The sequence below is a fragment of the Aegilops tauschii genome, chromosome 3 (genome assembly GCF_002575655.3).
Source record: "Aegilops tauschii subsp. strangulata cultivar AL8/78 chromosome 3, Aet v6.0, whole genome shotgun sequence".
NCBI classification, from domain to species: Eukaryota; Viridiplantae; Streptophyta; class Magnoliopsida; order Poales; family Poaceae; genus Aegilops; species Aegilops tauschii.
Window position 1 is genome coordinate 614,651,119 of NC_053037.3, and position 10,898 is coordinate 614,662,016.

The following is a 10,898-nucleotide window of genomic DNA, read 5'->3' on the forward strand; positions in this document are numbered from 1 at the left end:
AATGGAAAAAATGTATGGACAGTCGCAAGGAGCTTCTTGGAAGCAAAAGGAAGCGAGGCGCAAGAATTGGAGACAGGATGATCTCCATTCTCCATAATGGAGAGTCAGGGTCTATATTGTTTTATGCTATTTTACCTTAAAGAGGGTATTTCGGTCCTACCTAATACTGATGATCATGTGCTAAGAACAATTAAGTAGGGTTGGTTCGATGACTGTGAGGATGATGATCGTATGACTTGTTATTAATAACGAGTAGAAGTTGTATGATGATGATTAGTAGGACTTGTTATTATATATGATGATGCATGATGCGTGCATGAAGAGTTATTATATATCAGCGGGTGAAATGAACATGGATTGGATTGAAGTGAAGGCAACATGCATGTGGTGCGTGTCGAAAGTAGTAAAATCCAAACTTGATCAAGTCCGGATTAGTATTACTTTCGACATGCACCACATGTTGCCTTCACTTCAATCTAAGCCATGTTTAGGCATAGCAGTACGTAGCGTTGGTAAACCAAGCACGGAGATATAAGAGAGGACACTTCTCTCTAATAGCTACCTAATAACAACCTAAATTAACCCCCCAAAACCCCCAACCCCCCCCCCCCCTTTAAAAAAAAACAAAAACCTCAGCTCCTGCCAGGTGCTGACGCGTGGATGCCTATTGGTCCCGGTTGGTGGCACCAACCGGGACCAAAGGCCCTCCTGCCTGGGCTCCCCGCACCGGCCACGTGGACGGCCTTTAGTCCCGGTTCGTGTAAGAACCGGGACTAAAGGGCTAGGGCATTAGTAACGACCCTTTAGTCCCGGTTCCTGAACCGGGACTAAAGGCCCTTATGAACCGGGGTAAAAACCCCTTTTCCTACTAGTGTATCTAGCCCACGAGCCTCCATATTTGAAGGCTGTGGGCGTTGGTTTGGAGCACGGGAAAGGGAAGTTTCAATCCAACATGTTCCTCCCGCGCACATCCAAGTCAATGGCACTCCATTCATACGGTTGCCACTTCCGCCATGCCAATGCCGTAGCTGCTTATCCCCCAGAAAGACCGCTAATTAATGACTACTATCACGTTTCACACTGGTGTCCCACACCACACGCGACAACCCCCAGTTTTCTCACAGGAGTGCGTCCATTCGCGAATATATAAACCCCTACAGAAGCATAACTGTGCTTTTCATTTCCCGAGAAGCACAACTTGTGCTTCACGTGGAACAGCTGTGCTTTTTCATTTTTCGAGAAGCACATTTTTTGCTTCACGTGGGAAGCACAATTTTTTCCGCATGATACACAACTGTGTTCTTCAATTTTGGGATGCATAGTTTCTTTCACATGGTGTGCTTCATGCGATTAAAACTAGAAAAACAAAAAAATTTAGTTTCCCTAGAAAAACATAGGAAAAATTAAGTGAAATCCGAAACCCCAAAAAACAGTGGAAAAAAATCCTTGGCAAAACCGTGCAGGACAAAAACTGGGTTTCCGTGATGCCCCCAACACGCGATACGTGGCGATTGAAGCGCTCGTGCGCGTCCGCTAGGAAGCCCCCGAGGGGGTATCCGTGGACTAGTTAGTCCTTGTTTTGGCAACCAAGCAAATATTAGCCAAAATATTGGCATTCAACCGAAGCAAGGCCATCTGTATTGGGAGCTCCTATATGATGCTAATTGTGCAAACAGTAGTCGGCCTTCCGCACAAGGAGAGCCCCGATTGAGCCGACCCATATAGCTACTTTGGCGATTAGTTTTTTTTTTAATTCGGCTTAAAAAAGCATGGATTTTTCAGAAAAAGTCCATACATTTTTTGAAACCGCATACTAGAAATTTGGAACATTTTTGAATTATTTTTTAAATTTGGGAACATTTGTTTTAAAAATACTAATTTTGAATTATCGAACAGTTTTGAAAACGGGAACAATTTTCGGAATTCCAAAGCAAATTTGGAAGCATGAATTTTGTTGAAATTCCTATTTTCTTGAATCTGCGAACAATTTTTTTAAACAGGAACATTTTTTTGCAACTCCGAACAAAACTTGAAAACAAAAACATTTTGAAAATCCCAACATTTTCTTGAATTTACGAAAATAGTAGAACTAAAAGAAAATAGATCGAAAAGCATTTTTGAATTTTTAAACAGGGTAGCTCGTCCTTAAAAAAAGGAATTTGAACAAAAAGCCCAATGCTAATGTATAGCCCTTGCCAACCCGGGGGATGCATTTGCACGAATTGTTTTTACAACTGTGCCCTTATAGGGGATCTTCTATATTGGGAGCTCTTATATGAGGCTCATTGTGCAAACAGTAGTCGGCCTTCCGCACAAGGAGAGCCCCGATTGAGCCGACCCATATAGCTACTGTGGTGATTAGTTTTTTAATTCGGCTTAAAAAAGCATGGATTTTTTATTAAAAAGTCCATACATTTTTGAAACCGCATACTAGAAATTCAGAACATTTTTGAATTATTTTTGAATTTTGGGAACATTTGTTTTAAAAATACTATTTTTGAATTATCGAACAGTTTTGAAAATGGGAACAATTTGAAAACCCCAACATTTTCTTGAATTTATGAAAATAGAAAAACTAAAAGAAAAAAGATAGAAAAGCATTTTTGAACATTTAAACAGCCTTAAAAAAGGAATTTGAACAAAAAGCCCAGTGCTAATGTATAGCACGTGCCAACCCGGGGGTGCAGTTGCGCTATTTTTTCTTACGACTGTGCCCTCATAGGGGATCTTTTCACTGCATTTGTTTTGATCCGTGCGCACTTATCGGTGCTGGGTCACGGATGGGCTCGGAGGCCATCTTTTCATCCGTGTGCACTTTTCGGTGCTGGGTCACGGGTTGGGCTCAGCGGCCTCTTTTATTTGTGCGCTTTGGCATCTTTTCGCAGCTGACAGCCGTGCATGATCCCCGTGTTGGCGATGCACTAGGCAGAATTCGGCCTAATAAACTGATCACATATTGATTAAACTTCCGGTACGGTACTATTCGCCCGGTGGATTTCTCGTCGCGCAAATGGGCCGGCCCATTTACTTCGTCCCTGTGCGTTGCCTCTTCTCCTTCCCGAGCCCCGACGACGCCTTCGGCCTTCCCACTCGCCGCCGGCGCCTCCACCGGGGTTGGCGCCGCCGGCCACTCCTATGCTCCCTCCAGTTTCGGAGACTCTGCTCATCCCCTCACTGGAGTCGGCGCCTCCCTGGAAAAGTAGCTCCGCCATGTGTTCGCCGCCTCCCCGAAACCCTATCCCAGCCGCGCCCGAGCTCTGGTGGCCGTGACGGCGTCGCATGCGCCCGCGGCGGCTCTCTCGTCGCCGCCGCCGTCGCCGGGACCTAGGGTTCGGGCATCCGTCCTTGGCGCCCCGCGTCTCGAGGTCCCCGTCCTTCGGCAGGACGCCGGAGCTGCCCGCCGTCGTCTCTGTCGTTCAAGCAGGTGAGGCTCGGTCCCACCCTAACGTCAAACCGTACCTGCTTCGATCTGGTTTTCGGGACGAATTTGGTCCTGAATTGTCAGGTGTGCATGTCCTGTTCTAGCATTCTTTCCTCATTTGTACAAGAGGAGTAGCGAGATGTCGTGCTAAACACACGACAAATCTATTTGAACATTAACAAGAAAAGAGCGGCGGAGAGATATTAGGATTTAGGAGTAGCCGCTAGCTGCGCGCTGAGTCCGTCGACGGCAGCCAATTTGCTCTGCGTGGCGCGGATCTCCGCAAACTCCTTCAGCATACTTTCTTGAAACGCCTCCATCTCGTCCGCGATGAAGCGCGGCTGCGGATTCGGCTTGAATGTCGTCGTGGTCGCCGATTTCCCCCGAAACAGCCCACCTCAGGTCGGGGATTACGCAGATCGAACCCTAGGGTGATCTGCTACCATCGCCTCGGATTTGCTGGGCACGAGTCGGGGAAAAGAAATTCTCAGGCGATTCGCAGCGGAGAGGAGCGACGGCCCTGATACCAGACTGTCACGACCTAGGGTCGGCCAGAATTCGACGGCGGCGAGCCGGAGCAGCAGGTGGAGGAGCAAGGGGATCGGAGACGAGAGAGAGAGAGAGAGATGCAGAGCAGGAGAGGATAAGAACAGAACGGGAGGCTAGAGTATTTTCATTTCAAACTTGACGGCCAACACGGCTTACACGCTTGCTTATATACCGCAAGTCCATTACACGGCCCACAGGCCCACTACTCGAGCCCACGGCTCCTAGGCCCAACCCGAATGCTGGATTTAAACCTTCTAGTTTCTCTGGCGCGCGCTGCTTGTCTTCTGCACCGCGCCATCCCCGATCACCTGTGCGTTGCTGCTTACAGTTTTCCCGACGATTTATGGCGAATTTGCTCCTGAATTGCCGTGTGTGCATGCTCTGTTCTAGCATACTTTCCTCATTTGTATGGCTAAACACACAACAAATATATTTGAACATTAACAAGAAACGAGCGGCGGAGAGATATTAGGATTTAGGAGTAGGGTATGCATCATAATGTGATTGTTCACTGTGCAAGTCTCGCGTCGATGTTCGTAGTCACTGCCATAAACAACGAACCGCATGATCGCAACCAGGTTCCTGTAGAACTACGTGGAGAATCTGGTAGTATTGCATACCCGGTCAATTTCGATGCTCCTGTGTTTAGTATTCTCTTTCTAGGCATTGCTCTTAATTTAGAATAACGTGTTGGTGAAGCCGATAGTACTATATTCTAGAGAGTAGAGATCAATTAATTTTGTTAATAATGTACTTGCTCTTGTAAACACCCTAGCTCTGTGAATTGGTCAGTTTGTTTGGTTCTGTTTCCTAACTATATAAAATACATCTTTTCATTTATTTTGTTAATTCCGCAGTTTATGCCCAACCTGGCTAGTTCGAGAGGAAAAACTAGAATATAAATCAGTTATGTATAATAATACTCTCTCCGGTACTATCTATAAAGGCCAGTTTTGTACGCAACTCAGGAAAATTCATGGGTGCTCATCCTCTGTTTATGTTTATCAATCATAGTTAGAAACCTCATGACAATCATAGCATTGAAACTATTCTGCATATCTTGTGTCAGAGAATGAAATTACTCGGTATATCTTTGTTTATCCTGAAGGTGGATTTATCCAGCAACACATAGCTGTTACTTCTGTTTGTCATACATGTATGATCAACAGAGATTTTGTGGTAATTAGTTTCTTCATTCTCGTCTTGATTTTGCAGTCTTCCTTTCTAATACGTGTTAATGATGTGGGCAAGAGTGAACTAATTCAGCTGCATTCTACAATTTCAGATGCATTAGAAGCCATTAATTCTAGATTCGGAAAACCATCCAAGTCATGAAGGAGTATTTGGCAGCTTCTGAAGCTTATTTCGCAAGATTACTTTGTTGAAAAGTTTCCTCCCATATCCACTGATTTTTAAGTAGGTAAACTGAGCTAACGTTATTCTGTATTTGACTGCGCTAGTACTTTACAGAAGATTGAAAATTTCTGTGGTTGAGTTCTCTGCGGGATGACTTGCGTTTCTGTATTTCTTTGTTGCACGTGCATCCTAATGGACTTTAAACCAATAGTATTTGCTGATCCTGTTTGTGTTATATGCCATGAGTCACGTGTTTCCTAATTGATTTAGTGGATGTTTACCTATATTTCTTCAGCTTTCTTTTGTAATAAGTAGTGCCAAGTAAACAACGAAAATATTTACTAACTGAGTTTACAAAGTTTCCCATTCTATCTGTGCTATGTTATGACGCAGGCCTAAGGGTTATCTGCTCAGATCTTATAAATTTTACATTCTGCTATGAGCAATGCTTGTCAAATACTTTCTCTTGTTCATATTCTTATGTGAGCAATGCAAGTGTTATGTGTGAGCAATGCGTATCCCTTGTATTATGGGAGTAATATATCTCTGAACTTGTTGTTGCATGTGCAGTAAGAGGAGGTTATAGGTCTTGAAATATTGATACAATCAGTTGGAATTTGACTCTACATGTACCGGCTAGAATGGAGTAGGATTAGTAAATGAAGCAACTGCTCTCCTGTTTTGACCAAGGTAAAGATCACTACTTCTTTGCCGTCATGATGAAATGAGCTGGCATGATGGGTGGACTAGGCGACCTCATGCTGAGAGCTCACTCGGGCTGATTCTGAAAATGAAAAAAGATGACCTGATGTAATAGGCCTAGTTTCTTTTCTTCCTCATCTGGTAGTTGCAAAAAGGGATGTTTAAAAAGTTTGCTCAGGCCCTGTGTGGCTGATCCTATTTGCTATAGTTTTTCTTCTGATCCTGCTACTCTGGCTAGATCCGAGAGCTTTGAAATGTTGGCCTGGGTGCTTTGCCCCGGTTTTAATAAAAATGGGGTGGGGGGAAACCCCTTTTCATAAAAAAAATGCAATGAATATTTCCAGGTTGCTTATCCATGTGTTGTGCATATACAATCGAACTAGTAAGCAAAAAGGATAATGTTGGTTCTCTGATTATGATAATTTGGACATGACTAAGGCTCTTACAGAGATCTGGTTACGACTATCCTAAAAAGTATATTTCTGTTAGTCGAAGATTCTTAAAAAAAATGCTGAGTTGATATATGATGCTGTTTTAGTTGATACCTGTGCAAATATGGAAGCTATATATGACGCTGTCTTGCTTGATAGCTGTGCAAATATCCATGTCATTTTATCAGTACATGTTGATACAGGTAAATAGTATAAGCAGCCGATTTTAGGCTATGAATACCTGATAATTATTTTCTGTTTAGCTTTTAATAGCTAGAGAAGAATAGGAATGTGCTGTGCAGTTGGCTAATCTGTGTTATTTTCTCACTGCAGGCCTTGAGAGATAATTTTCACAAGGACATCCTTCATATTCAACCGTCATGTAAGTTCTGTCTTGCTTAATGGACATGAGGATGTCTTGATTGTTGTCTGTATGGAAGCACATCCACACATGCAACTCACTCACTTGGAATAAATATACATTATGTCGAAATCTGATAAATGTATGCATGTTGATGGATTTTTGTTAGTAGGTACAGTGCTGCTGCATCACTCATTTTTTGTTAATATACTGTGGTTGTCATAGTAAGAAAGTTTCAGTTTTATCTCCACTTACGTGATTGACATGGAAGTGAATGTAAAGCATTAGTAATGATCCTAGTTGGCGACAGGTAGAGCTGGCTGTATGCTCACTGTTTACATTACTTCTAACTTCTGTAGTATGCTCACTGTTTATATTTTCTGAAAATGGTGATCCTTGTCTTGACATTTTCTCATGTTCTGCCAAGTTGTTACTGACGGCCTGGTAATTCTGTTGTTACGATTTGAAGTCCATGTACTGTAGTAAATGTTTAATCTGCTTGAGGCTTCGTTTGCTACATTTTCTCAACAAGCAGTGGACTTCAGTTTAGGCAAGTTAAAATTCTGCTGCCATACTATTACTGAAGCTGACCATTGATCTAATCTGGCTCTGTGCAATCAAATGAGCTCTTCAGAAAATTTGCCTAATAACTTGTTAACATGTCTGATTTCGAATATTGTTTTACTTATCATGTGTGAACACAATATTTTTTTAAAATCTTTGCAAGGCACAGTTGTGATTACTCAAGTCCACATTTAACCTTCCCTGATATGTTTGATTGTCTTCTCATTTTTCTTAGGAATGAAGTGGTTATCTTGGATGCCATTCAGTGATGTAATTTTGTGATCTAGCGTTATCCTTCATGTAACAGGGTAAGTCATTGTGGCTTCTTGGATGCCATTTCCTGCCCTCTTCTTTTCTAGATGGCCTTGTCAATTAAGCCATTGTTACATCTGCAGTTGTGCCCATGCTGTAACCTTACTAGATCATAGTGTCAATTTTTTTATATGTGTGAGATGGCTGCTGCTTTGTAACTATAGTTGCCATTCAGTAGTTTGTAATGCTGCAGTTGTGTGAAATAAAATTCAGAGCTGGTTCCATTTTATACTTTTATTTGCAGCAATTTTCTGTTTTAGTGGCTAGCATTTAAGAAGGATGTGATCTGTTTTTCTGTGTGTTTGTCGTTTATAATCATTAAGATAGCCAGGACGTAGACTTATAATCATTAGGATGTGATCTGTTTTTCTGTGTGTTCGATTATATTTTGCATCTCAGCTTTTCTGAAGTTGAAAAGAATTGGGATTACACTGATTGGAAGTCTAGATAGATGCTCAGGCTCGAGCATGAATGAAGTGCTGGAAATATACTTACTAATCAAACAGGAAAAAGGGCACGGCTTGCATTCAAATACTAGGGTGTTGCTGTGAGTAGTGAGCAAATCCAAGACTAACCAATTTAAATGCTAGCCATGGCTTGCTTTTTGTAATCCTCAAAATCAACAAAGTCATCAGTTTCAATGGGAACCGATGGCTCTGCAATCTTCGGCTCGAAAAACTGGCTATAGGAGTTGAGACCCGATGCTGATGCTGTTTCTGTAGGAGTGAACAAATATATATTTTGTTGTAACACCGAGAACTTTTTTTTCCTTACCTGTAATGTTATTACAGCGTAGACTAATTAGAACAGTCTACGCTGTAATAACATTACAGGTAATCAGTCTACGGTAACTAATCAGAGGAAAATATATTTTGAAGCATGGGTTGGGGGAACTGCTAATGCATTTATCTGTTTTAATTAGTTAGCTATACTTACTATATCTTTTACGTTTTTAGGTAACCATCATCTACGTTGTTGATCATTAATCAAGAAGCATTCATTTGCAGAAGAAAAACTACCTGATATGCTTGATCTATGGTGGAGCGCAGATGATCTAGAGCACCTATATGAAGCATATAGAAGATGTGAAAAATATCGGAAGAGGTTTGTTTTATGGCCTGTTTTGTTGTGGAGTGGTATTGCTTTTAGTAGGCAGTTGGAAACCACTTGTTTAGGTAAACCACAAACCAGAAATCAGATGAGACGAAAACATTCCTTTCGTGTATTGTTCACACACGAGTACCCAAGAAATTTATTGTATCAAGTAGCAGTATTGTCTCATGCCAAAAAAAAAGGTAGTCGACTCTGTGACCTTGTTGTCCATAATGTTTTTTTGCTGCTGGGAAGGTTTCATAAATTGTGACCTTTGCGGAGTGCCCTGCCTCAGTGATAATTTTGGTCTCATTGTGTCAAATAGACTTCCTATGAAGTGAAGCTTTGTTGTAACCATGAGCATGTGAGCAAGTATTCATTCCCAGCTTGTTTTTTTTTGCAGGAATCCCAAGTATAGTTTTCAGCTTCTGGTTTCCTCTGAATCCTAGAGAGATAAAATATGTTTCCTGTTTTCTTTACCTGATCACATTTTAGAATCTCAGCTAGGTAATCTGATTGGAATTTCAGCAACTACATGATCAATTTGTGTTGCAGTTATCCTATTTCCAGTTGTCTTATGTTTTAAAGTGGGTGTCATGCGTGGAGCTGCATGGGTATTTTTCCTGTAATATTATTATTATGGTTTTTGGTACCCTGCCCTAACTACACTGAAATCCATGTTGGTTGATGCAGCTGAAGAGGTGATCCTTTCAATCTCCTCAGCTTCCATGCCCCGACCACACTGCAGTCCATAATGGATGAGGAAGGAGGAGGTGCATCGACAATAGTTTGAATCAGATCGGGCAGCCACCATAGTTGGTGATGCTGTGGAGTGGAGGAACTATGGCATATGGCACTACAGTTGACTTCCCCTACACTGTTGGAAACTGCAGTGGACTGATGGCACCGTGGTTCACCTTCCATATATGGCTGGAATTTGTTGCCCAACACTTATTACCAGGCAAGTAACTCACTATTCTTTCCGTGCTCCATTCTCCAGTCCAAATTCAATTAAAGCAAATAAATCGGATTAATCTTTAATGCCTTATCAAGAAAAATGTGCATTGTAGCTGTCCATCACCAGGACTGGTCATGAGTCTCATGACCAGACTCTGCATCATACAGACCAGAGACGAACCAGCAGGGGTGGTCTGCATCATCTCTAGCGGCAGCATGCAATCCTTGATCTAGGTGTTCGCTACATGAACAAATCAAAAACCGGCAAGTCGGTTCACCTTTTGGCTTATATATTTAATCATTCCGCCTTCCAGCATCAAGCAAAGTTATTAGGCTAGGCGTCGAACATTGAATTGATTGTCTCTTTATGAGTTTCTAGCTCTTTGAATTTCTATTCATGTTCCCACACGAGTATATAGTTATTCCTGATACATATGGGTTAATCACTGTGCTTAAGGACAAGCGCGAAACCAAGTGTATTTTTTAGAGGAGTATTTATGAGATTGAATTGCTGCATGATTTCTCTGTATAAATTTATATGCTCCTATTTGTGTTTTTGTACCGATTCTTCCATTATATTTTCTTATAGGATCTGGCTAGCTAAAGTTTGCTACTCCGAACCCACCTGACTTTCGTAGGCAATTCTCTTGAATGGAAGGTTGACCACAAACTATAGCAGATGCAAGGCATCAATCAGCTCAGAAGAAATGCCAAATGAACCTAATTGGTTTCTCATTGATGTCACTAACAACGATGAGTTTGCTCGATTTCTGACCTACAGGCTGTAGCATGAGTAAAAACTAACCAATGCATTATTATGATATTATCTACTTTGCCAATGTTTGCAGATGTATATTAGCAACACATGGACATGTTTACTAGTTACCCTAAAAAAACAATCAGCTTTATTTTCTTGTCATAGTCTAGGACTCTAGGTCGTTACAAGCCAGCTTTGTTTTCTTTCTGACGCCAGCATAACAGGCCACGTCATTCCGTGTCAAGGAATATTATATTTGCGCGTCGTTGTGTTCATCACCGAGATTAAGTTTAGGACATCTGTAATGATCACTGTCATTGTCTCTGACGAACACTTATGTGGCACGTCGAGCTGAACCATAATAAAAGAAGTGAAGACCTTATGAGATCCCATCGA

General features: G+C 41.8%; 1 long non-coding RNA gene across 3 annotated transcripts; it reads left to right on the top strand.

Moving 5' to 3' along the window:
* Window positions 1-2,992: 2,992 nt before the first annotated feature.
* Window positions 2,993-10,264, top strand: LOC109769688 (uncharacterized). 3 transcript variants are annotated; one of them, XR_012205777.1, is made up of 8 exons: window positions 2,993-3,424; window positions 5,256-5,390; window positions 5,897-6,016; window positions 6,793-6,841; window positions 7,620-7,692; window positions 8,704-8,800; window positions 9,482-9,749; window positions 9,859-10,264. It is a non-coding gene; the product is annotated as an uncharacterized lncRNA (long non-coding RNA). The 3 variants fall into 3 exon arrangements; XR_012205775.1 differs by having other exon boundaries at window positions 5,256-5,386; window positions 8,653-8,800; XR_012205776.1 differs by having other exon boundaries at window positions 5,256-5,386.
* Window positions 10,265-10,898: the final 634 nt, after the last annotated feature.